Here is a 27,226-nt window from a genome sequence, read left to right as displayed (position 1 = left end):
TGATCCGATTTTTTTTCTGTTTATTTTTTATTACTGGAAAGAGTCGAGGATTCCAATACAACTTCGAGTCATCGACCATTACAAGATGGAACGACAACCTTTGTAGCAATGAGAACTTCCCACTTCAGCATTCATTATGATACCTATAACCATCCTGTCAATCGCTGTGGTAATCTTAAGATTCGCTTATACCTCACTCGCTCCATCGGATAGAACAAAAACGTGGATTTGGAATTGGTTTTACGAGTTGTATGCCCGTGTTTGCGAGTAGGTTTAGAGCCCGCCGAGGTGAAATGATGGTAGAGCGACCCGGAGCTGGTCGAGTTGGCCTCCAGTCAGTAGTCTTCTGGTGGCACTCGCTGTGTGCGGACGGCTGTAGCAGGCGCTCTGCCAAAACCCGGACCCGAATCTCGCCCAGTTGTCGATCAGTTTCAGCTGACTTATGCGTCCGTCTGTCTAGGATCTGAAACTCTGTATAGCGAATTATTGTCTATAATCTCCTTCTTTTGCCTTTTTATTTGTCAGTTTGATGGCTGCGAACTGGAGAGATCTGTTTCAAAATGGAAGTGACATTTAAAACTACGTTTTCATAACAGTTTCGTTTCTGTATATGTATATTTTTTCACTCCTCCGAAGCGTACAATTCTAACTTTTTTACTGAACTCCGTGTGCAGTCATCTGAAGTGAAGGGACGAGACAGATAAAGAAATTTTTTCCCTCTCAGAATTCAAGAATAAGTTACGGCGAACTTGCAAATAAACTTTTTTTTGATAAAGTCAGCATATTTCAACGAAAGTTTAGTACACCCTTTCGGCTTCGACACAGACTTGTCTGGTAAGTTGTTATCTTGTTTGGTCCTTTTTTTTTAAAATTCATGGGCCACTTGGACGGGCCCTTTATCTTGTCCAGGCCCAGAAACGAAGGAGGAAAAAGGGAAGTAGGGTGAGGACCAACCCCCAAAAGAGAATAATTTACACCGGACTGATAGGAACTTATATGGCAGGAAATCAGTCAGTCCAAAATCTGGTGATGTAAAGTTCCTATCTCACGGTTAGAGTCCTAAGAGCCACACCAGGTCTCTTTTACTCATTTTCACACCTTACTGCGCCTTAGACCGAGAGTCCTTGCTGCTATATGACCTGCCTAACCTAATCCAACCACCCATCTGAAGGATTGAAGGATATATAATAAATGTTCCATTTCTTTTTTTACTGTATAAAGGATATTCACTTCCATGCCATTAGTATTCGATATGAAATGGGAACAATTTTACTTATTTGCTGAAAGTCTTCTGTTTGATAAGATTTGTATTTCTAAGATTTAAAATATATTTTTTTTTAAGAAAAAAAGGATTTCTTATAGCAAGCCGCAATTAGAAAATGTTCCTAAAAATAAAACCAAATTTTATCAGCATTGTGTGTGTGTGTGAGAGAGAGAGAGAGAGAGAGAGAGAGAGAGAGAGAGAGAGAGAGAGAGAGAGAGAGAGAGAGAGTTCAAACTGACATCTGGATATTATGATGTAAAGAAACTTAGGTAGAAACACAGGAATAATTCTCTGTAGGAAATTACTCCAGGAATTAATTTTTCCATAACATCCTTCCAGTTTTCTAGAGAGAGAAAGGATATAGTTTACATGGTAAAGCTGTAATGGACAGAAAGTTCGAAGTTAATAAGATAAAAGTATTAAATCAACCGGAAAAATCTTTCTAACCTCTTATAACATCTATAATAGAGAGAGAGAGAGAGAGAGAGAGAGAGAGAGAGAGAGAGGATTTTTGAACGTAAGCAGGAAAGATTACATTATTAAATGGTTGAAATGGCCATGAAATATTGCACATTTGCAAGTTAGCATGATTGAGGAACAAACAGAGAGAGAGAGAGAGAGAGAGAGAGAGAGAGAGAGATTATTTCCTAATGCTGGTGTATCAAAAATTATATTTATATATACCAATATGCATTTAGAAAGAGAAAGGGAGAGGAACTATTTGTACTGACAAAAAAAAATTTACCGAGAGAGAGAGAGAGAGAGACAGAATACCCATCTGCCTGAGGTGTTAGAATTCCACCATCATCCCGATCTCAATGGCTCCGAGAGATTCCTCTCGTGACCTCACGAGGACATTAGGGTAAAAAAAATGATTGAAGTCAAAGGACGTCGTTGGGAAACCTCTGCGCCTTCGGGGAGGTGGGGGGGGGGGGCGGGGGGGGGGGGGGGGGGGGGGGGGGGGGGGGGGGGGGGGTTACCTGAGTGTCAAACGTCGTTAGGGTTAAATGGAATGCTTCCCTTTAGTCATAATGAAGTCTTTAAAGACAGTGAAATGCGGTGGTGTCACTGTTCGTTCAGTGAAGTCTGTAAATAAAGTTGTATCTCAGTTAAATCTCGTTTAAATTCGTTCTGGAGCAAAGGTCATTGAAAGCTCTTGGAAACTGTACGTAAGCCATTCTTTTAATAAAACGTGTAAATAGAGTCATATGCACCTTAATGTATGAATCAGTATGATGATGATGACCTCTTTTGTGGCGGTGAGAAACCTAGTTGTGTCATTATTTCTACAATTAATCTTCAGATAAATATGAGTTGGTAGATGTGATAGATTATGAGAACATTAATTTTTTTGGTGAAGAATGACTTAAAAGAATCTGGAAATATGCCATGCAAGGTACCTAATGGCAGTATGACTACAATGAAGTAGTAAAATGCCTAATACAGCCTTTTGCTTCAGAGATTATATAACTGCTGATAATGAGGCCATTGGAAAAACACATATGCCACGCTAGATACCTAATGTCAGTATGACTACAATGAAGTAGTAAAATGCTTAATAAAGCTGTGTGTATCAGAGATAATATAACTGCTGATAACGAAGGTATTGGAGAAACAAGTCCACAAATGCATGGGGTGCAAATACAATTAGAAACAAAGCAAAGCGGACACCTTTTGAGAATCTGCACAATTCCCCTTTTCAGCGGGAGAATCGTACAGTTTCTCGAAAGTTCTCTGTTTAGTTACATTTTCAAATATGTTTCTATGCATACTATATAAACCTCGGATTTATTTCTCCATTTCATGACTCATGCCACTGTGAGTATGTTGCAATAGAAGCTTTAACAGATACATAAATTCAATCTTTATTTTCAAACACATAAAATGAGTTTCTGAAATATAGCTTCAAATGTACGAAGCATCTTTGTTCTTATAATAAAAGGAACAAATAAAAGGTTACGTATGCTAGACAATAAGTAATACGTATTTCGCAAGTCCTTAAAGGTTAAATCTAAATTAAAGATTTTGTATTTTCGGCAAAGGTAACGCTTCAGTAATGCGCTGATCTTTTGACCTAATCAACTCTTTAAAGCTACCGCGAAATGTATACGCTGTGTCAGTGTTCCGTTATGTAATGCGTAAATGAGGTGATGGTATGGTGGGTAATGAGTTGTATTCGATAGAAGACAATGCAACCTTGTGTGATACACAGATGAATTAGTGTGTATTATATCCAGGGTAATGTGATGTACCAATTTGGATAAGGGCTACTCTTTCGTGAGAACACTAAATCCGCTATAAAGTGTGATGAGTATCCTTTTATATACCTGAGATAATGAACAAAGGAAGGCACGCCCCTTTTCCAATATTCCAAAGAAATATTTGCTCGTGTTTGCAAAATGATCGTCTGACATGTATGCTTTTAGTGACTAAATTACTATTTTTATTCACTAAATACTATGATTGCTATCTTACTTTTTCTTACTTTATAAGATTATGAGTGATTAAATTAATTCATTTATAATTTTTTATACGCAATTTTTTTCCAAAAATTATTGCATAATTCGAGAGGCAGCTCTGAGAGACCGGCCCTCCTCTGACTGTAAAGAATTGACTGAAAATCTGTCTTTATACTTTATATATAAAATTCACTGCTATCATAAGTTATTAAAAATCCGTTATACAGACGCTGCGCATGACACTGATAAGACACACAGATACAAACTATATTGTAAATGTTTAAGGAAAGAAATATGTTTTATTTTCCGAGGAAAAAGAAAATTATGGTTGTATAATATTGTCAAGACGAAAAAACCCGACCATAGGGACGTCACGTACTGTTTTGAAGTTCACATCATTATGTGCTGTAGACCATCGGTGAGAGAGTTCGAACAAAATCTAAATCTGAAGGTGGAGTGTATTATCTATGGACTATCATTATTACATACAGAAAAATATACAGAAATACAATCTGAAATCATTATATACACTCTACACTCTTTTCCTTTAATGAATAGGGCTTGATTGTGTTGTATATGTATATATATATATATATCCCATCTCCTACTGAACTTAAAATTCCGCTGGAATCCACATGTTGAAATATTCCAGCTGGAACGACAATATCGAAAGAATTCGGTTAACCATTGATACCCTTTTCCCCCTCATAGTCGAGCCTGCTATAGAGATCGAAATGTCATTCCTGTAGAATATATTGGACTTCGATTTAAAAATGACTTGGCTATGGCCCATCTCATTCATATTACGCGTGAGGGTCAGCCCTTTATAGGGGCAGGTCCTTGAAACCGTTTTTAATATGGTATCAGATCCTACTTCTTCTTTTACTTTTACTCCCCTGAATTTGTTCTCAATTAACCATATTCGATTATCTTCCCTATTAGACAACATTTGAGACATGATCTTCCTTTACTTTCCTATCACTGCTGTTCGTTCTGTTTATCAGATTATCTTCCCCACTGAACAACCCTTGACACATTCTAGAAACCTAGAGACTTCTAACATCATGGATCAAACATCTCAGGAGTTATAAGACCGTAGCCCGAATAACTATCGGTAAAAGAATCCACTTTTGATACTAATGATCCAAAAGAGTCAGTCATGGATAACAAATGAAAAACCTAATGTGATTCGTTCTTTGATCTTTCAAGGTCAATAAACGTTGAGGGGATGGGGGGAAGGGGTGGATTAAGTGAAGGTCATATAACAGGCTCGCATCAGTGAACCCTTTAGAGAAACAGAAGGGACGAGGCGATATGAATAGGTTAATCAACCGTGTCCCCAGCTCGTGCTGGGGTGAATAAGTGCTAAGTACACAGAGATAGTTAGAGGGCGTCACGGGGAAGGCTGGGTATGGTAGGGGACTGGTTTTAGAACGGAAGGGGGACTTTGGGAACCCAGTCAGTGTGGTTTAGGAGTTCGACTAGAATAATTAATTGATATTGGGTATAAAACCTACGGAACAAATAAATAGACTACCAGTTTAGGTTGTTTGAGGTATTTGCTAAAACACGAGCCATTAATGTAAGTAGACTATTTCAGACGAAAAAAAACTAAGAGAGGACTGATATTAAAAAAATCTGAAGTAAAAATATATATAAAATGTAAATTGACATTTGAACCAGAAAGTGAAATACGGGAGCCAACAAATATCGGTGACATTTTAACTTAAAAGTGAACAATTAAACCAAGATTTAATTTCAGTCATAGTTCAACAGGTAAGTTGTAACTAGAATAGAAATTATTGTTAGTGGCATTTTAACCATGAAAGCCAGTTAATGTATTTGGGAATCTAACCGGGAAGTAAAACATGGAGAGACGATAAATATCATTCACTTTTAAGCAGTAGATAATTCATGGTATGCCAGTTAATATCAGTGAAGTTTTTAACTGCAATTGATGCCTGAAGGCCAGTGATTGTCAGCAATATTTCAAAACTAGGTGAAAAATGAAGATTTCGACCGCCAATTGATATATTGAATATCAATAACGGTCAGCATCATTTTGAAATAAAGTAAAACAGGAAAATATAAATCATATTAAGCAAATTTTGACCGTCAATTAATACAAAAAAAAAAAACAATGGTCAGCTATATTTTAAAATAATGTAAAACAAGAAAATATAAATCATATTAGGAAGCTTCTAACCGTCAAGTGATACCTAGAAAACCAATAATATTCAGCAATATTTAAAAAAATGGAAAATAAGATAATATAAATTATATTAGGAATATTTTGACTGGCAATTGATACATAAAGACCAATCAATAATCATCAGTGACATTTTGAACAGAAAGTGAAACATGACATGGTAATTAATGTCAATAAAATTTGTACAGGAATTTGGTACTTGAAAAGCAAGTAATTATCAGCAGTATCTTAAAAAGAAAGTTAAATATGAAAATACAGATAATGCAAAATTTTGACAGGTTCGTGGTACCTAGAAAAACGGTTAATACTAGATGGAAAATCATGGAGAACCAATCAATGTCAGTGGAACATTTTGACTTGAACATTTGCAGATGACTAGATGAAGAATAGCCAATGACTGAGAAATCCATTTATTACCTCTAGAATGTATTTAGAATTATTATGGAATAATCGAGTGAGGCTGAATCGTTGAAAATCTTATTCTGGCTGAGTTTCAAATATTATTCTCATGGGAAAGATGATATTAGAATCACTTCCTGAATATGAAGACTTCCAAATACAGATGGAGGAATTAAAAGATTAAGATAGGTTTCTTGAGTGAACGCCAAGTTAATGGTAATTTAAGAATGTTTATCTGCAATAGAAAAAAATAGAGAACACTAAGAAACAGACTGTAGGAAAATGGAATCAGCTATATCATAGATGAAGGAGAGAAACGATTAAGATAGTCGCTTGAACTAACGCACAAATTCAAGGTAACGATGATTGTTTCTCCACAGCCTCTAAAAATATAGGAGACTAAGAAACACAATTTAGATAATTTAATTCAGATTTGCTTTACTTCAACTGGAATCTTAGAAATTACTCGTGGCAGAACCTTACAGCATCTTCCTTTGCAAAAATGATCAGGGTCAGTTCCAGAGATCAGCCGAGCTAGTTAATTGATTTGACTGCGTTGTTGGTCATATTGAATCTCGTTTAAGAACCTCAAACAATATGAGTCACATTATGTAACTTAGAGCTATGGAAACCTTTATTAATATCGCTGTTATTGATACACACATATAATACATACATATATATATGTATATATAATATATAGTATTATTTTAATTTATTATATACTATATATATATATTATATATATCTTATAGATATTATATATATAGATATATTATATATATATATATATATATATATATCTATATTCCTATATAGATATATATATATATATATAGTATAATATATATATATATAGTATATTTATATCTATTATAGATATAGTATATATAGATATTATATTATATATATAGATATATAATATGATATATAATATATATATAATATTATAGATATATATATATATATATATATATATATATATATAGATCTATATAATATCTATCTATATATATATATTATATATATATCTAATAAAAGGAGCCCATAAAAAACACAAAATGTAGAGAGAAAAGTACTATATTTCAGAGGGACTTGCGTCTCTCTCTTCAGGTATATGAATGAACTATTCATCATCATACCTGAAGAGAGAAGACAGCAGTCTCTGAAATATAGTACTTTTTTCTCTCTACATTTTTGGGTTTTTATGGGGCTCCTTTTATTAGATTGGGAATTCTGTTGTTACAGAACACTTTTACCCAGTCATATTATATATATATGATAGATATATATATAGATATATATATATATATATATATATATATATATATATATATGTGTGTGTGTGTGTGTGTGTGTGTGTGTGTGTATGGTGTGTGTGTGCGTGTGTGTATTTTCTCCTGCATGTATTAATTGATAACCTGGTAACTTCCTTTCCACCCAATCGTTTCCTGATTGACGATTGTATCAATTCATCAGCAAGAGACGTAGTTAACACCACAATTAACCTATTTAGAGAGAGAGAGAGAGAGAGAGAGAGAGAGAGAGAGAGAGAAGAGAAGCTTTATCCACGGCCATTTGATGCATGAAAGAAATGACTAGCATTTCAATGACTAGGTTGAAAAATTCAAGAGGTGGAGAGAGGACGCTCTTCATGAGCAAAGCTCTGTGTACAAGCTGAGAGGACAGTTCATCAAATAACCTATTAAAAATGGAATAAAAATTGAGAGAGAGAGAGAGAGAGAGAGAGAGAGAGAGAGAGAGAGAGAGAGAGAGAGAGTGGGTGCAATTGGAAGTTGGAGCAGAATGAGGGATAAATCGCTCATTCTTCTAAAAAGAGACGGAAATTCACCTGAACTCAGGTAAGTAGTTAAGTGGGCGCAGGTATATTCATGGTCGAGAGCGCCGCTGAATGGAATATTGTGCACAAGTTCACTGCTCGCCTTTAAGTGCTTGGAGAGTAGAGAGTTGTTTGTCCACTGGGCTTAGGATTGTAACTGGCATCTTTCGTAAATGAGCAAAATCCTGAAGAGGAATTAACCTAAACTGTTGCAAATTATAAAACGAAAATAAAGACAATGACTGGGAATAGTCATGTCATTTCCACCTACTTGCGTTTATGTGAATATACTTGTGGCATGTTGCGCGCTCACACGAACACACAGACAAATACACACACATATATATATCATATATATATGTATATGTGTATGTATATATATATATATATATATATATATATATATATAATAATATATAATATTATATATATATATATATATATATATATATATATATATTATATATATATATATATATATGAAAGGGTCCAGTTTTAATTTCATAATGATATACAAAAGGTTAGTTCAAAGACGAAGTAATATTATAATATATATATATATATAGATATTATATATATATATTACTATATATATATGATATATAATATATAATATATATATATATATATATATATATGATATATATATATATATATATAGATATATATATATATATATATATATATATATATATATAAATTCATGGCTTTCACAACTGCAAGGTAACTAAGAAGGAACTGTTATTCTTTGAACTCTCAAGATTTAAATAAAAATTTTACTGATTTTTTTACAAATCTTCCAAACATTTTCTGGCCTTCATCATGTAGTAGAACATACGCATCGATAAAAATATCAGAAATGAACTTTAGTGAAATCAAAGTGTATAATTTATGAATTAAATACCAATTTTACAAAAACTTACATTTACATTGGGTCTAATGACTAAATAACTTAAAATTTTCTCTTACTTTGGTTTATAATGTCATGAAGCATATAATAATAATAAATTATGTTTCTATATATACATATACAGATATAGAGTATAGTATATATATATAGATAGCATATATATATAGATATATATAGAGATATATATAGTATATAGAGATAGAAGTATATATATAAGAGACATAAGATTATAGATAGAGACAGAATCAGAGATAATCAGAGATGAGATATCTACATATATGTATAGGATATAAATAGAGATATATTAGATGTTAGTATATATATTAGATAGATAGATATATATTATATATATATATTACATATAGTATAGATAAATACCAATTTTTACAAAACTTACATTTACATTGGGTCTAATGACTAAATAACTTAAAATTTTCTCTTACTTTGGTTTTATAATGTCATGAAGCATATAATCTTAAAATTAATGTTTCTATATATACAATATACATTATATATATAGGTATATATATATAGATAGTATACATGCATATATATATATACTATATACATTATATATATATATTAGATATATATATATATACATATATAGATAATATATATATATAGATATGTATATATATATCTATATCTATATATATATACATATATATATATATATATATATATATACTATAATATATATATATCCATATATCAATATAAAGATAAATCATATATATATGTTATATATATATATATATATATGCATGTATATATATATATATATATCATATATATATATGTATATGTATATAGAAACATAATTATTAAGATTATATGCTTCATGACATTATAAAACCAAAGTAAGAGAAAATTTTAAGTTATTTAGTCATTAGACCCAATGTAAATGTAAGTTTTGTAAAAATTGGTATTTAATTCATAATTATACACTTTGATTTCACTCAAGTTCATTTCTGATATTTTTATCGATGCGTATGTTCTACTACATGATGAAGGCCAGAAAATGTTTGGAAGAATTTGTAAAAAAATCAGTAAAAGTTTTATTTAAATCTTGAGAGTTCAAAGAATAACAGTTCCTTCTTAGTTACCTTGCAGTTGTGAAAGCCATGAATTTATATATATATATATATATATATATATATATATATATATATATATATATATATATATATATATATATATATATATATATATATATATATATATATATATATATATATAATATATATATATATTATATTTATATATATTAACTTCGTCTTTGAACTAACCTTTTGTATATCATTATGAAATTAAAACTGGACCCTTTCATTCTCTCCTGAGAAATGGTTTTGTTTCTATTTTTATCTATAATGTCGGTCCTTGCCTTTCAGAATGCCAAAACTTTGCTTAAAAGCGAAAGATGTTTGGTAAGATCAAAGTTGTCAATATCATTCAGTTATTTCACGTCACACAATAAAATATTGTAGAAAGAATCAGCTTTAATCAATTTCGTTATGGCAAGAGTTATTTACATGCTTCGCATTATTTTTCACTATCTTTTTCCTTCTCTTTAATAATAATAATAAGAATAATAATAATAATAATTTAATAATAATAATAGCCTTCCGGAATACTCCAAATAAAGGTGTCCATAAGTAACTTACAGACTGAGAAAGACGTAAAATATATGTTCATCCATAAAATCCAGGACTAAATTTCCTCTTTTAATTTTCATGTCTTGTTTGAACCCATTGCCAGTTGCTCCAAACTGCTAAAACAGCGATAACATTTATTATATAGATATATATATATATATATATATATATATATATATATATATATATATATATATATATATATATATATATATATATAAATATATTCTTTTTTTATTCAGAGGCGCTATGCCTAAACCCATATATCATATTTTGCCAGGCCTTGGGACGGACGTGAGAGCATAAACCCTTATCAAACTGCTTAGAGAGAGTGGAATATTGGCAAAATAAAATGATTTATGGGTGGTGTAAACTTTATCTCAAGATGGTTTCTATCTTTTATTACTTGTGATTTAAACGAAATTTGGTGCTGTGAAAATTAATAACTCATATACATCCTTATAATTTTTTATTAATCTTAAACTTATAAGTCTCTTTTGGCATAAAATATTCAAGTAAATAAAAGAGATCCTCTATTTTGTGATTGTCTAAAGAACCATTTCTTCCATGTTTTCATTCTGTAAATATTAAATCCTCATTTTAATCACATTTACTTTTATCTAATTTGAGCATACAATTCTCTCTTTTGGTACAAAACGTCCAAGTAAAACGTTCTTGCAAGCATAAATTTGAACACAAAATCTATATTTTCTGCCTGTTAACAGAAAACCTTCTTACGAGCATAAAATGCTCCAAGCAATCATTATATCGAGCAAAAAGAAAAAAAAATGCCTGAAGTCATATTCATTTCACACATGAAACCCTCCACCGAACTCGAGTGAAGACGCATTAGCAACCATTTGCGCGCGAGCATGCGCGTTACTGTCCCAATGAGTATTATCATAATTTCTCTTCGCTTCCGTAATGAGTCATAAATGGTTAAAAATTTCGAATTCATTTATTCATGAGGTTTAATGGCGCTTCTGCTTAGCATCGGAACGTCGTTTTTTTCATTTTTTATTTCACAATTTATGTCTCCCATATATATATATATGTATATATATATATATATATATATATATATATATATATATATATATATATATATATATGTATGTATATGTATGTACAGGACCTTATCTAAACGGGATAGTATCTAGCACAGATATTTATTGAAAACAAGTTCCAAGCATTCAAGGACTGTTCTGCCCTCATCGCCCTGTAACCATAAATATTTATATGAATAAAATCTGCACTAGATACTGTCCTGTTTAAATGAGTGCCTGTTATCAAATATCTATTTATACATCTATATATGTATATATGTATAGTGTAATGCCACATGATTCAATTAAAACACCTCTCCAAGAAATAGTTCCTCGATTCGGTAGTCTGGAGTTCGATTCCCCACTCTGCCAACGTGGAATCAGAGGAATTTATTTCTGCTGATAAGAAATTCCTTTCTCGATATAATGTGCTTCGGATCCTACAATAAGCTGTAGGTTCCTTTACTAGACAACCAGTTGGTTACTAGCCACGTAGAAATATCTAATCCTCCGGGCTAGCCCTAGAAGAGCTGTTTATCAGCTCAGTGGTCTGGTTAGACTGAGATATACTCAACTTTTTTTTTTTCCAAGAAACAAAGCAGAGCCCATTAGAACTTCAACCTTACCAATGACTATAATCACCGGACCCTAAAGACAAAACATCGATCTCTTACTTTCTTTACCATTTCCCGAAATCACCGGCGTAAAAATTCTGCAGCCTCACGGATTCCGCTCTTCACAATCCTGCTAATGTACTGGGCTCTGGATTATATGTAATTTCTTATCTTTTTTTTTTTTACCCTTAAGTTCTTGTGGGTTTTCCCCGATAAACTCCCGGAAAACTCCCGAGGGAGATTCGAGATTCTTTCTCCTGCAGAAGTGTTGCCTCTGGTTTCATGTTCTCTTGTGAAATGTGGAAGCAAGGATATAAATCTATGTGGGTTTATGATTAGCTGAATTTGCTATTTGCTTTGTCCGCGAAAGATTTGTTGGCAAGAGTGGATGTGTATGATTTTTGTAAGTTTATTTGCTTGTTTTTTGGGGGGATGCTTATGGATCTTGTGGCTGTAAAAAGAAAGGATTTTTCTCATGCAGGAAGGATCTTCTGCTTGTTGGAGTGAGAGATAAAATAAAATATCTTATCATTAAGAGTCCTAAAGAATGAGTTAAAGATTCGTAAAACATCAGGTCCCTCAAATGTGTTTCGCAAATTTAATTATATGTTTTTTGGTGATACAAAAGAATCTTGTGGCTGTGAAAAGAAAGGCTTTTTCTCATGCAGGAAGGATCTTCTTCTTGTGGGAGTGGAAGGTAGAACGATTCTTATCATTAAGAGTCATACAGTATGAGTTAATCATTCCTAAAACATCAGATCCTTCGAAAAACTATTCTTTCTTTCCCTCTACCCTTCTTTTCGGGATTCTAACAAAACATGGATTGTAGGATAACTATGTAATCATTCGTTTTGATTTCAAGTAAATCATTGTTTACCTACATTTCGGGACAGAAATTGCTTTTGGGATTACCTAAGAATTAATAGTCATTCCAAGTTCCCACGCTTAATTCTCAAGAGAGCCGAAACCTGTTAGGAAACTTCCCCTGGGATCCAATGATGATTTGTCAACCAGACCTGGGAATTATGTACCTGAATATAAATCGAAGTTGGAGGGTCGGAGCCAATAAGGCAAATAGTTATATATATTATATATATGTATATATATACATGCATATATATATATATATATATATATATATATATATATATATATATATATATATATATATATATATATATATATTCATAATTTTCTACGAGTAAAACATTTTTAGTAATCTTGTCATTCATCGACATTTTCATTTTTTATTAAGAAACGTTTCGGTTTCTCCCTGTTCACCTAAATAGAGAAATGAAATGTTAGCACACAAACCAGCCACCTTAGGGGCAATAAACGGGGGGGGGGGGACCGACGCGTTCCAACAGACAGGAATTAAATTATTGGCTTACGAAACCTCAATACTCGCCTCTGCGAGGATGAGATATTACAATCCCATTAACCTTATTAAACCTCTGAGAATTTTATCTCTCTCCTTTTGAGGCGAACTGAAAAGACTTCCTTTTACAGTATTTTTTAGGTTTTTTAAGGAAATGGGTGGAGGGGGTGGATGCTAGCTGTTGGGTACACCTGAGAGGGGAAATGGTCGAGAGTTGGTGGGGGTGGGGGGGGGGAGTGGGGAGGGTGTCCTTTGCCTTCTATGTACATTGTTTCCGAAATAAAAATCTCGTATCTCTTTTCCTCTTTCCCATTTTAAATGAAGGCTTTCATCGCTTGGCTTTGCCTTCATGGAGCTTTTGGAGATAACAGGAGGACAGGAAAAATATATTTTGGCAGTTATCGTCGTCATTCTTTCTCCACCTCTCTCCCTCTCCCACTCTCTCTCACTGACTAGCTATCTATTTTTCTATCTATATATCTTTCGCAACATATCTGTAATTGTGAGTACATCAACGTTATAAAAGATATTACCCTTTTTCTTTCTTTGTGATATGCGTGGTAAATAAGCATTAGCGAAAAGCACTCTCTCTCTCTCTCTCTCTCTCTCTCTCTCTCTCTCTCTAAAATACTTTTAGACCTAGTATTTGTGAACGAGATGAATTATGTTAAAGAAATAATAGTTTATAATGCGAGTATTTCAGACCATAATGTCTAGAATTAATAGTTCATTCCAAAGCAAAGTTGAAAAATAGAGATAAGCAAGAAATGAAAAAGTGGGAAGGATATGGAAAATACAACTTCTACAGTAAAAATATAAAAATGGTCAGAAATTAATGAAGAATTAAACAAAGATTGGGATAACATTTTCGTAAGTGATGACATAAGGGTAAATACGGAGATATTATATAAAATATTGGAGAAAATAGTGGATAAATATATACCGAAGAAGAAAAGTAAACATCATTCATGCATACCAAGAGACAGAAGGATCTTGTTCCAGAAAATCAGAAAGTGGAAAAAGGTCTTGCAAAAGAAAAAAATGCATGGAAAGTTATAGAACTAAAAAAGCAAGATAGAAAGAATGCAGAACAAAAGATTTATACAATCAAAAGAAAATGAAAACGGTACTTGGAAGAAAAAACCCTATTAAATATCAAGCAAAACCCCAAACTATTATACTCATATGCGAAGAAGATGAATAAAAGAAGAATAGAAATAAGCCCTCTGAGAATTGAAGGGAGATTAAAACGAATGAAAAAAAGGAAATTTGCAACATAACTGGCAGAACGATATAAGAGAGAATTCACCCCAGAAAATAGATAATGAAGATAATGATATAGAAGTAGGGAAGAAAATAGTGAATATTTAGCTGACATAGAAATTAATGAAGCTGATATTGTGCAGGCAATTAATGAAATTAAAAATGGAGCTGCTGCAGGGTCGGATGGAGTCCCTGCTATTTTGTTAAAGAAAGTAGTTCATTCTATCGCAAAGCCACTTGCAATATTATTAAGACAAAGTGTAGATACAGGGCAAGAATTTGATGATGAGCCACAAATTAGCATAATAATCACCTGTGGTTATGAGCCGACCCCTACTTTCAAAAGTGGATCAAGACTAGAGGCAAGTATTATAGGCCTGTGAGTCTAACATCACATATTATGAAGGAAGTATGAAAGGGTAATGAAGAAAAATATTATGAAACATTTAATAAAAAATAATTTGTTTAATATAGGACAACACGGTTTTCGTACCCGGAAAAAGTACACAAACCAACGTTAGTCCACCGTGAGAACATATTCAAAAATATGAAAAGCGGAAATGAAACAGATGTGGTTTATCTAGACTTTGCAAAAGCTTTTGACAAAGTAGACCATAATATATTAGCAAAAGAAAATTAGAAAACACATATCGTAGATAAAGTAGGAAGATGGTTAAAAGAATTTTTACACAACAGAAAACGATAGTTATTGCAAAACGATGAGAAATCGGATGAAACCAAGGTAATATCCGGTGCTGCCACAAGTACGGTGCTAGCTGCAATATTGTTTGTTATTATGATGAAGACATAGACAGTAATGTTAAGGATTCGGTAGTGAGTAGTTTCGCTGATGACACAAGAATAAGTAGAGAAATTACTGTGATGAAGATAGGAACGCTCTACAAAGAGACCTTAACAAAGTATATGATTGGGCAGAGGTAAATAGGATGGTATTTAACTCTGATAAATTTGAATCAATAAATTATGGAGACAGAGAAGGAAAGCTATATGCATATAGGGGACCTAATAATGAGACAATCACAATAAGGAAGCAGTTAAAGACCTTGGTGTGATGATGAATAGGAACATGTTATGCAATGATCAAATAGCAATTCTGTTGGCAAAATGTAAAGCAAAAATGGGAATGTTGTTACGGCACTTCAAACAAGAAGCTGAACACATGATTATGCTTTATAAAACATATGTTCGTAGTCCACTTGAATATGCAATATGATATGGTACCCACACTATCAAAAGGATATTGCACAAATGAGAGTGTACAAAGGTCCTTTTTTACAGCTAGAATTGAAGAAGTTAAGGACCTAGACTACTGGGAAAGACTACAATCCTTAAAATATATAGTCGGAGAAAGGAGAAGAGAACGCTACATGATAATTCAGGCATGGAAACAGATAGAAGGAATAACAGAAAATATCATGGAACTAAAAATATCAGAAAGAGCAAGCAGAGGTAGATTAATAGTGCCCAAAACTATTCCAGGAAAAATAAGGAAAGCACACAGGACATTAATCCACTACGCACCAGCATCGATAATGCAACGTCTATTCAATGCGTTGCCAGCTCATCTGAGGAATATATTCAGGAAGTGAGCGTAGATGTGTTTAAGAATAAGCTCGACAAATATCTAAACTGCATCCCAGACCATACCAAGATTGGATATGCAAAATATACCGGAAGATACTAGCAACTCTCTGGTAGACATTAGAGGCGGCCCTCACACTGAGGGACCTGGGGCAACCCGCGAACGAACTGTAAGGTCTGTAAGGTCTGTAAGTAAGGTCTCTCTCTCTCTCTCTCTATCCATCTTTCGCAACATGTCTGTAATTGTAAATACATCAGCCTTATGAAAGATATTACCATTTCTCTTTCTTTGTGATATGCGTGGTAAATAAGCATTAGCGAAAAGCACGCTCTCTCTCTCTCTCTCTCTCTCTCTCTCTCTCTCTCTCTCTCTCTCTCTCGTTTTACTCATACATTCACTAATTAGGATCATAAAATACTTATTGTGTATACAAGTGTATGCTGTCATGTTGTATGTGGAAGTGTAGCTATTTTCTTAAACTAAACATATAAAATATTAAGTTGTATGCAAATAAAATATTGAGCTATGCACATCAGCCTACAAATATACATAGTGAAAGGCATCTCTCTCTCTCTCTCTCTCTCTCTCTCTCTCTCTCTCTCTCTCTCTCTCTCATAATTGAAGCATGCATCAAATTTCCATACAAAATTGCATGAATATACATGCAATTGTATAAGGTTCCCCATAACTCAGTGCATCTAAGCAGTTAGGGTCGACGAAATTAGCGATGGTTAGTATTTGGGTGGGTTACCAGCGAGGAGATCCAGATGTATCGCAGGGGTATGGGCTCAGACAATATCTTATACGGAATTTAGATGTAAGGAAGAAATGTATTTTTACCTAGAGAGTTAAGATACGTCGATAAAAGTAATTTAATTCACGACTCGATTTTGACAAATAACCATTTTAGCCATTAACAAGATGCCATTATTATGACTTTGTAATTACCTCCCATTTGACTGGCGGGGGATGGGGGCCGGGGGGGGGGGGGGTGTAGGGGGTATTTTGCCACAATAACATTCCAACACAATGTTTATTTTGCAATTCCCTCTTTTTTTTCTCCATCATAAGAGCGAAATTCATTTTCTGCCTGGCGAGCAGGACTCATAAAAAACGAAAAGGCCTTTTGTTTAATCGTTGCCTTGATAAAAAAAAAGACTCGTTTATATAAGTGGTTTCATTTGAGCTCGCTTCGAAGAGAGAGAGAGAGAGAGAGAGAGAGAGAGAGAGAGAGAGAGAGAGAGAGAGAGAGAGAGACTTTATTGTTTCGTTTATAATAATGGCCATCAAAAATATTGCGGTAAGAGTTGCTTTTGTACATCACTTGCGGATTCATTAAAAAAATGCATCTAATTATCATAATCTGACTCTATTGTCAGTTTCTACTTTTCGTTATACATTCGTATATATTTTTTGTGTCTTTTTTTTTTAAATGGCACCTCAATTCTTCACAATAAAAAAATTTTAATAACTAAATCAAATATACATTGCAAAGTACAATATACTAGTTTATTTATTAATATGAGCAGTCCGATTCTTATGCGTATACATATATTCTTTGTAAGTGTTTACTGCATACATAATACTTAATGTATGCTAATAAGCATGCATTTGATCATTGTTACGTGTTTAGCCCCTATCCAAATATGTCTCATTAACTGTATTGAAATATATTCTCTAATTGATATCATTTACTAACAGTGTAAATCCGAACAAGATAATCGATACATTCAATAATGTAATACTTATAGTTCAATGATTCATGTATTCTCTTGCTGTGTTTTCAAAACCTTAACGTTTGTAGTTATCCATGTACATCATTATAAAAACAAAATATTAACATTTTTATTTTGCTACTATGTAGTAATGTAATACACATTTCTTCTCTAGCAACTAAATTGCCTGAAATAAAGGGGATACATTAATATACTAGATAAATATATAAAGTCCTTCTAACACCATTAGTCAGTTATTGTTATGCATTGATTGATACGTTTATATATAAAACAAATATTAAGGTAAACATGAAAAACTACTTTTATGATTTCCAAGACTATCTAAAAAGGAAAGCTAATTAATATTTTCTAACTTAGGCATAACGAAAAGAATTTAGAATGTATTTACTTACAAAGACTATTTAAAATACATTAACCAATATATTTAACCACCCCCCCCCCCCAAACCCCCAAAAAATAAACTGACACAATTAAATCGATTTATCCACTTACATAAAAATGACGTCAGGAGTCGAAATCCAGTTGCCAGCTAGCTTCAAAACACCGATTAGATTTTATGGAACAGGGTCTGATGGTCCAAATCATTACGAGTTTTCACAAAAGGGGAAACGAGGGCAGGTAAATGGCATCAGAGCGAAGGTCTGACGTGGGCTCTTTCTGTATTTGTCCCAATTAGCCGCCGGGTAATAAAGTACGTAAACAAATGAAGGTTCTTTCTCTCTCCTTTTTTTTGTTTTTTACGATCAGTTGTTTATCGTCGATCCGTAATAGATTAGCCCTTGTTTGTACTGTTTGTAAGGGAGGCGTTGTTGTAGTGTGGTAGGAAAGAGAGAGAGAGAGAGAGAGAGAGAGAGAGAGAGAGAGAGAGAAGAGAGAGAGAGAGAGAGTTAAGGGAAAATGAAGGGAAAGAGGAGATAAAATGGAGAAAATAAGGATGAGAAAGAGAAAGAGAAATAAGTAAAATTAGGAGGAGAAAGAGATAGAGAGAGAAAATAAAAAAGAATGGGGAAGAGAAAGACAGAAAAAATGAATTATGGAAGAGGAAGAGAGAAAGAATCAAAGGAAGTAAAGAAGAGAGAAAAAATAAAGAAATTAGGGAAGAGAAAGAGAGGGGGAAAATGAGGAAATTAAGAGGAAGAGAGAGAGAGAGGAAAATGAGGAAGTTAAGGTTGAGAAAGACAGAGACAGAAATCAGGAAATCAAGCAAGAGAATTAGAGAGAGAGAGAGGAAAATAAAGAAACTAAGGATAAGAAAAAGCGAGAGATGTAAGAACGACACAGCACAAAGAGAGAGAGAGAGAGAGAGAGAGAGAGAGAGAGAGAGCCTTTATAGGGACCTTCAAGAACAAGGAGAGTATAAAAGAGAAAGGTAGAAAGAGAGGAGGGAGTAAGAATACAGGACAATCCGCCATACAAATTTACCATTTTTATTGCTACTTCCTTGATACCTTAGAGAGGGGAGGACTGTTGTAGAGGCCTTTCCGAAGTTTAAACTTTTATGGCACTATAAATTAAGCACTGAGACAGGAGAGAGAGAGATGAGAGAGAGAGAGAGAGAGAGAGAGAGAGAGAGAGAGAGAGAGAATAGCCATATACTTCGAGTTACAACACATAAAGAGAATTGTTGTATCAATTTTGGTATTTCAAATCGTTTCAAATGTTACCATGATATGAAATTAAATTAACATTGGAGAAAGAGGTCACACAACTCCAGGGTAAGTAAGAGATAGAGAGAGAGAGAGAGAGAAGAGAGAGAGAGAGAGAGAGAGAGAGAGAGAGAGAGAGAATTTAAGGGGTAGTTTTAATGTCATATAGAGAAATAAAAGCTCTTTTCTTTCTTCCGTTTCTTTTTTTTTAAAAGCGATAATATTTCTGTTTTTTTAATCGTGATACTATATATACTGATAATATATATATATATATATATATATATATACTATATATACTAATATATATATATATATATATATATATATGTATGATTATATATATATATATATATTATATAATATAATATATATAATATATATATATATATATATATATATATATATATATATAGTATGAATATAGATATAGATATATATATATAGATAGATATAGTATCTATACTATATATATATATATATATTTATATATATATATGATCTACTATAGATATATATATATACTATATTATAGATAATATATATATGCTATATATATATCATCTACCTGATATATAAATAGTATATAATATATAAGGTATATATATATATGATTCCTGCCTATAGTATATAATCTATGACCAGTTTATATATAAGTAAGATATATATATATAGATATAGGTAGGGAATAGGATATATATATAGGATAGACAGTATCGAGATGATGATATATATATTAGACAGATAGTAGTAGGAGTATATAGAGAAGGATATAGATATATATAAGATACAGATATATAAAGAATATATAAGAGTATGAACTAGATATATATATATATATATAGATATGGAGGGTATAGATATATAAGGAGATATATATATCATATATATATATATAAGATATATAGAGATATATATAGGGAGAGGGGTAGGGTATAGAGAGATATATCGATATATAGTATAGGAGATAAGATATATAGGATAGAGGAGATATAGAGATATATCGATAGAGATATATATATATGAGGTATATATAGATATAATAGGTAGATATAGTGGATATATATATATATATATATGATAGATAAGAGATATAGATAGATATATCATATAGAGAGATAGATATAGATATATATATAAGATTAGATATAATATAGATATAGATATATACCTATATTATATCGAGTGCGATATTATAGATATAGATATATATATTATATATATAGATAGATATATATATATATATATAGTATATACTATATTATATATATATATATATTCTATATATCATGATATATATACATATATATATATATAATATATATACATATATACTATATCTATATAACAGACTATATATATATAGATAGTATATTATATAGATATAAAGATACATGATAACTATATATAGACTATATGTACTATAATATAATATAGTATATATACTTATATATACTCTATATATACATATATATACATATATATATACATATATCTATATATATTATATATATATATATATATTAAATATATATATATCATATATATATATTACAATATACTAATATATTTTAATATATATAATAAAAAATACTAAAACCAGGGAGGGCTTGAATGAAGAGCATCTTTATTTGCGATTGTTTCGGAGATTTACTTTCCTCCGTCATCGAACAATCTATAATGAAATATTATTTACAATTAAATAAATGACGTAATATAATTGTAAATAATATTTCATTATAGATTGCCCGATGACGGAGGAAAGTAAATCTCCGAAACTAGTCGCAAATAAAGATGCTCTTCATTCAAGCCCTGGTTTTAATATTTATCATTCTTCTCCGATTTCCACGGAACTATCTTCTATTGCTGATATATATATATAATATATTATTATATTATTATACTATTATATATAATACTTATATATAATATTATATATATATATGTGTGTGTATATACTATCCATATATATATATATATATATATATACATATATATATATATATATATATATATATATATATATATATATATATATATATATATATATATATATATGTATATATATATATATATATATATATATATATATACATATCCATATATATATATATATATATATATATATATATATATATATATAAACCTTTCATTTACATAATCCTTTTGTTCGACGTGGGACATTCGTCCCTTTGTAAAAAAAAAAAAAAGTACTGATTCTCATAAAATCATTTACAGCACACCAGTCAAGCTTGTGACGAAACTTCCAAACATCCAGAGGAAAACACCGCAGCAGAAGGTTGCCTGTCAGTCAGACAAGCAATGGAAGCTTGTAATGCATTTATAATAAGGATTCGGAAAAGTCCAGCAGCCCAGGCGGTGAGAGTTACACAAATTCGTTCTCGAGGGTCGTAATAGGTTTCCGGTTCAAGCTTCACTTTTCATTGTATCGAAGTTGCACGAAAAGGGAGGCGAAGAAAAAGCCACGAAAGGGAAGAATGTGAGAATATATGGGGAAGTGTTGTAGGTGGAATTGAAAATGTGTTGGATAACCTTTTTATGGCAGAATGAAAGACTTTATATGGCAGAATGAAAGCCTTTTTATGGCAGAATGAAAGACTTTATATGGCAGAATGAAAGCCTTTTTATGGCAGAATGAAAGCCTTTTTATGGCTGAAGGAAATCTTTTTTTATAGCTGGATGAAAGCCTTTTTATGGAAAATGAAAGCCTTTTTATGGCTGAATGGAATCATTTTATGGGTGAATGAAAGCCTTTTTATGGCTTAATGGAATCATTTTATGGTGTGAATGAAGCTTTGTTTTTAAATGCTTAATGGAATCATTTTATGGCTGAATGAAAGCTTTCATGGCAGAATGAAATCCTCTCGTTGTTTTTTTTTTCCTTTTTGAAATATTGACAATCAGGGACTCTCAATTACCTTTACGGATTTATGAATAATTATATTTTTCGATGCTTACTGATCTTCATCGTTCGTGTATGATATGAGAGAGAGAGAGAGAGACAGACAGACAGACAGAGAGACAGAAAGAGAGACAGAGAGAGAGACAGAGAGAGAAAGAGAGAGAGAGAGAGAGAGAGAGAGAGAGAGAGAGAGAGAGAGTATTCATCTTAAGTGAACAGACAAGGCGAAAGATTTTTTTCTTGAACATTTTGGAGAAACAAACAGAAATTTATTTATTCATAAAGTTTGAATATATTTTTTCCTAATAAGAGAGAGAGAGAGAGAGAGAGAGAGAGAGAGAGAGATTTGTAATATTTAATACTTTTTATTTTGGTGCGTTTTCTAAAAAAAGTTAAAGGTCGAAAGAAAAAAAGAGAGGATCAGAGAGAGAGAGAGAGAGAGAGAGAGAGAGAGAGAGAGAGAGAGAGAGAGAGAGAGAGAGAGTGAATTGCTATTATATTTAAAATGTCAATAAAATAGTTTTTGTATTATTCACACTCTGGAAAAAAAGAAGGATCGAAGAGAGAGAGAGAGAGAGAGAGAGAGAGAGAGAGAGAGAGAGAGAGAGAGATTCCGGCCTCATAATTGTCCTCTGGGGTCAATCCGTTGTAATAATAATTTGTCGCGCAGAGTTGTCATAACTAAGTGGCCATTTCTTGGCATTCGCCCACAGGAGCCAAATTGGCAATAAAAACCTCTTTTATTTACTGGTGCAATAAGGTGGCATTAACTGGTTGCTATCTTTCCCAGCGGCAGGATATGAACCGGTACCTGTTTACAGAATGTAAGATTTGTTTACTGCGCAATTTATATCATTATTATTATTATTATTATTATTATTATTATTATTATTATTATGATTATTATTAGTTACCGCTCAGAAATGGTATACAAAATGAGCAAATTACAGAGACAAATATAATATATATATATAAATATATATATAGATATATATATATATATATATATATATATATATTATATATGTGTGTGTGTGTGTGTGTGTGTGTGTGTATATGTATATATATATATATATATATATATATATATATATATATATATATATATAATATATATATATATATATATATATATATATATAAACTTAATATGATCAAATACTGAGAGCCTAATAGGATTGTATCCAGATTTTATCTGGATTACCTTCTTTCTGGTGGTTTTCTTACAAAATATAAACCATAAGAAAATTATGATTTTTATGACAACAAGACTTCTCTCATTCCCTCAAGTCAAAATCCTCTCGAATTTCGTTTTCTCTTCCATTGACGACAGAATTAAGTCTTTGAAGCAAGAAGCATGTCACTCGAGAAAGCATTTGAGAGCATGAGGCTTCACTTGAAAGCATGGTTATTCCTCTTTATCGCCAACGCAAGACATGCTTCGTTTATTCATACATTCTGCTCGCATTCTTGCTTTGAGAGGAAGCCTTTTGATATTTGATACCAGCATCCGGTCAATAAGATTCTTGCTCTCCTTTTGTTGGGGGGTTATATCCTATTATTTCGGTCCCTTAAGATAAAATAAGATTAGACTTCAGACAAGTGCGTCAGTTCAGGTTTGAACCCGCAACTGCTTTTGTCAGTTGATGTTGCAAACCTTGGATAATTATTTCGTTATATTTTCTTATATTTTACCAAATTCTTTTGGTTTTTCTTTCTGTATTTGCTTGTATTAAGGAAATTGTTATGCGTTCCTAGGGTGAAGTAATTCTTCTTTATATATATATATATATATATATATATATATATATATATATATATATATATATATATATATATATATACTATATATGTATATATATATGTATCTATATATATATATATATATATATATATATATATATATATATATATATATATATATATATATATATATATAGCATTTATATATATTTTTGTATAGATACAATATGTTTGTCTGCTTAATATATATATATATATATATATATATATATATATATATATATATATATATATATATATATATATATTATATATATATATATATATATATATATATATATATATATATAAGTCATATCACATTACCGTGATTCATATACATATATCGAGCTACAATGTCCTTTAATATCTAATTCGCTCTACCTCGGAATTAATATATTTTCATATATGCTTAACCGAAGGGGAATTTTTTTCTCGATAATAGATTTACCTGTACTTGGGCGCGAACGCAGGTACATTATAAATCATCGGCAACGTCAGTGGAAGCGATACCACCCAACCGCGAGAGGCTTAAAGGTATATGTCGTCTCTCAACTCAAATACTTTTCTCGCGCTGAAGTATTCGTTGGTTTGGAGACAACATCAACCTGCCTCGACTCCGGTAGTTAAGTAGCGCTTTTGACAACACGTAGCATTTTACATAAGTCATATCACATTACCGTGATTCATATACATATATCGAGCTACAATGTCCTTAATATCTAATTCGCTCTACCTCGGAATTAATATATTTTCATATATGCTTAACCGAAGGGGAATTTTTTTCTCGATAATAGATTTACCTGTACTTGGGCGCGAACGCAGGTACATTATAAATCCAGGAATGTCAGTGGAAGCGATACCACCCAACCGCGAGAGGCTTAAAGGTATATGTCGTCTCTCACCTCAAATACTTTCTCGCGCTGAAGTATTCGTTGGTTTGGAGACAACATCAACCCGCCTCGACTCCAGTAGTTAAGTAGCGCTTTTGACAACACGTAGCATTTTACATAAGTCATATCACATTACCGTGATTCATATACATATATCGAGCTACAATGCTTTATACTAATGCTCTAGCTCCGAATTAATATATTTTCATATATGCCTTAACCGAAGAATTTCTTTCTCGATAATGTACCTGTACTTGCGAACGCAGGAATTTAAATTCCAGGAAGTCAGTGGAAGCGATACCCCCAACCGCGAGAGGCTAAAGTATTGTCGTCTCTCACCTCAAATAACTTTCTGCGCTGAAGTATTCGTTGGTTTGGAGACAAAAACACAACGACTCCGGGAGTTAATACTGACAACACGTAGCATAACTAAGTCATATCACATTTACCTGTTCTATACATAATTCAGCTACAATGTCCTTTAATTCGAATTCGCTCTACCTCGGAATTAATATTTTCATTAGGCTTAAATCCGAGGGGAATTTTTTTTCTCGATAAAGATACTGTACTTGTGAACGCAGTACATTATAACCAGGAACGTCCCTGGAAGCCGATACAACCCGAGAGGCTTAAAGGTATACGCTGAAATACTTTTCTCGCGCTGAGTCTCTCACTAAAAACTTTCTCGCGCTGAAGTATTCGTTTGGTTTGGAGACAACATCAACCCGCCCTCGACTCCGGTTAAGCATATATGAAATATATTAATTCCGAGGTAGAGCGAATTAGATATTAAAAGGACATTGTAGCTCGATATATGTATATGAATCACGGTAATGTGATATGACTTATGTAAAATGCTACGAGTTGTCAAGCGCTACTTAACTACCGGAGTCGAGCGGTGTTGATGTTGTCTCCAACCAACAAGATACTTCAGCGCGAGAAAGTATTTGAGGTGAAGATGACATATACCTTTAAGCCTCTCGCGGTTTGGGTGGTATCGCTTCCACTGACGTTCCTGGATTTATAATGTACCTGCGTTCGCGCCCAAGTACAGGTAAATCTATTATCGAGATAAAAACATTCTTCCCCTTCGTTTAAGCATATATGAAAATATATTAATTCCGAGGTTAGAGCAGAATTAGATATTAAAGGACATTGTAGCTCGATATCAATGTATATGAATCACGGTAATGTTGATATGGGACTTATGTAAAATGCTACTTTTGTTTGTCAGAAAGCGCTACTTACTACCGTAGGTCGATGGCGGGTTGATGTGTTTCTCCAACCAACGAATACTTCAGCGAGAAGAAAGTATTTGAGGTGAGAAGACGACATATCCACCTTTAACCGCCTCTCGCGGTTGGGTGGTATCGCTTCCACTGACGTTCCTGGATTTATAATGTACCTGCGTTCGCGCCCAAGTACAGGTAAATCTATTATCGAGAAAAAAATTCCCCTTCGGTAAGCATTTAAATATTGTTTAAGCAAAAAATATATAAAAAGATTAATTCCGAGTAGAGCGAATTAGATATTAAAGGACATTGTAGCTCGATATATATATATATATATATATATATATGGTGCGTGTGTGTGTATAGATGTA

General features: G+C 32.2%; 1 protein-coding gene across 1 annotated transcript in view; it reads left to right on the top strand.

Moving 5' to 3' along the window:
* The first annotated feature begins 361 nt into the window (after nucleotides 1-361).
* The window catches only part of LOC135201307 (uncharacterized), a 290,125-nt gene continuing 263,260 nt past the window's right edge, over nucleotides 362-27,226 (top strand). The window contains exon 1 of the mRNA XM_064230167.1: nucleotides 362-834. The gene's annotated coding sequence lies outside the window, so the exon portion shown is untranslated. The remainder of the gene's footprint in view (nucleotides 835-27,226) is intronic.

This window comes from Macrobrachium nipponense, chromosome 28 (genome assembly GCF_015104395.2).
Source record: "Macrobrachium nipponense isolate FS-2020 chromosome 28, ASM1510439v2, whole genome shotgun sequence".
NCBI classification, from domain to species: Eukaryota; Metazoa; Arthropoda; class Malacostraca; order Decapoda; family Palaemonidae; genus Macrobrachium; species Macrobrachium nipponense.
The sequence above is the reverse complement of the archived record's forward strand: the minus strand, read 5'-3'. Positions and strand labels throughout refer to the sequence as shown.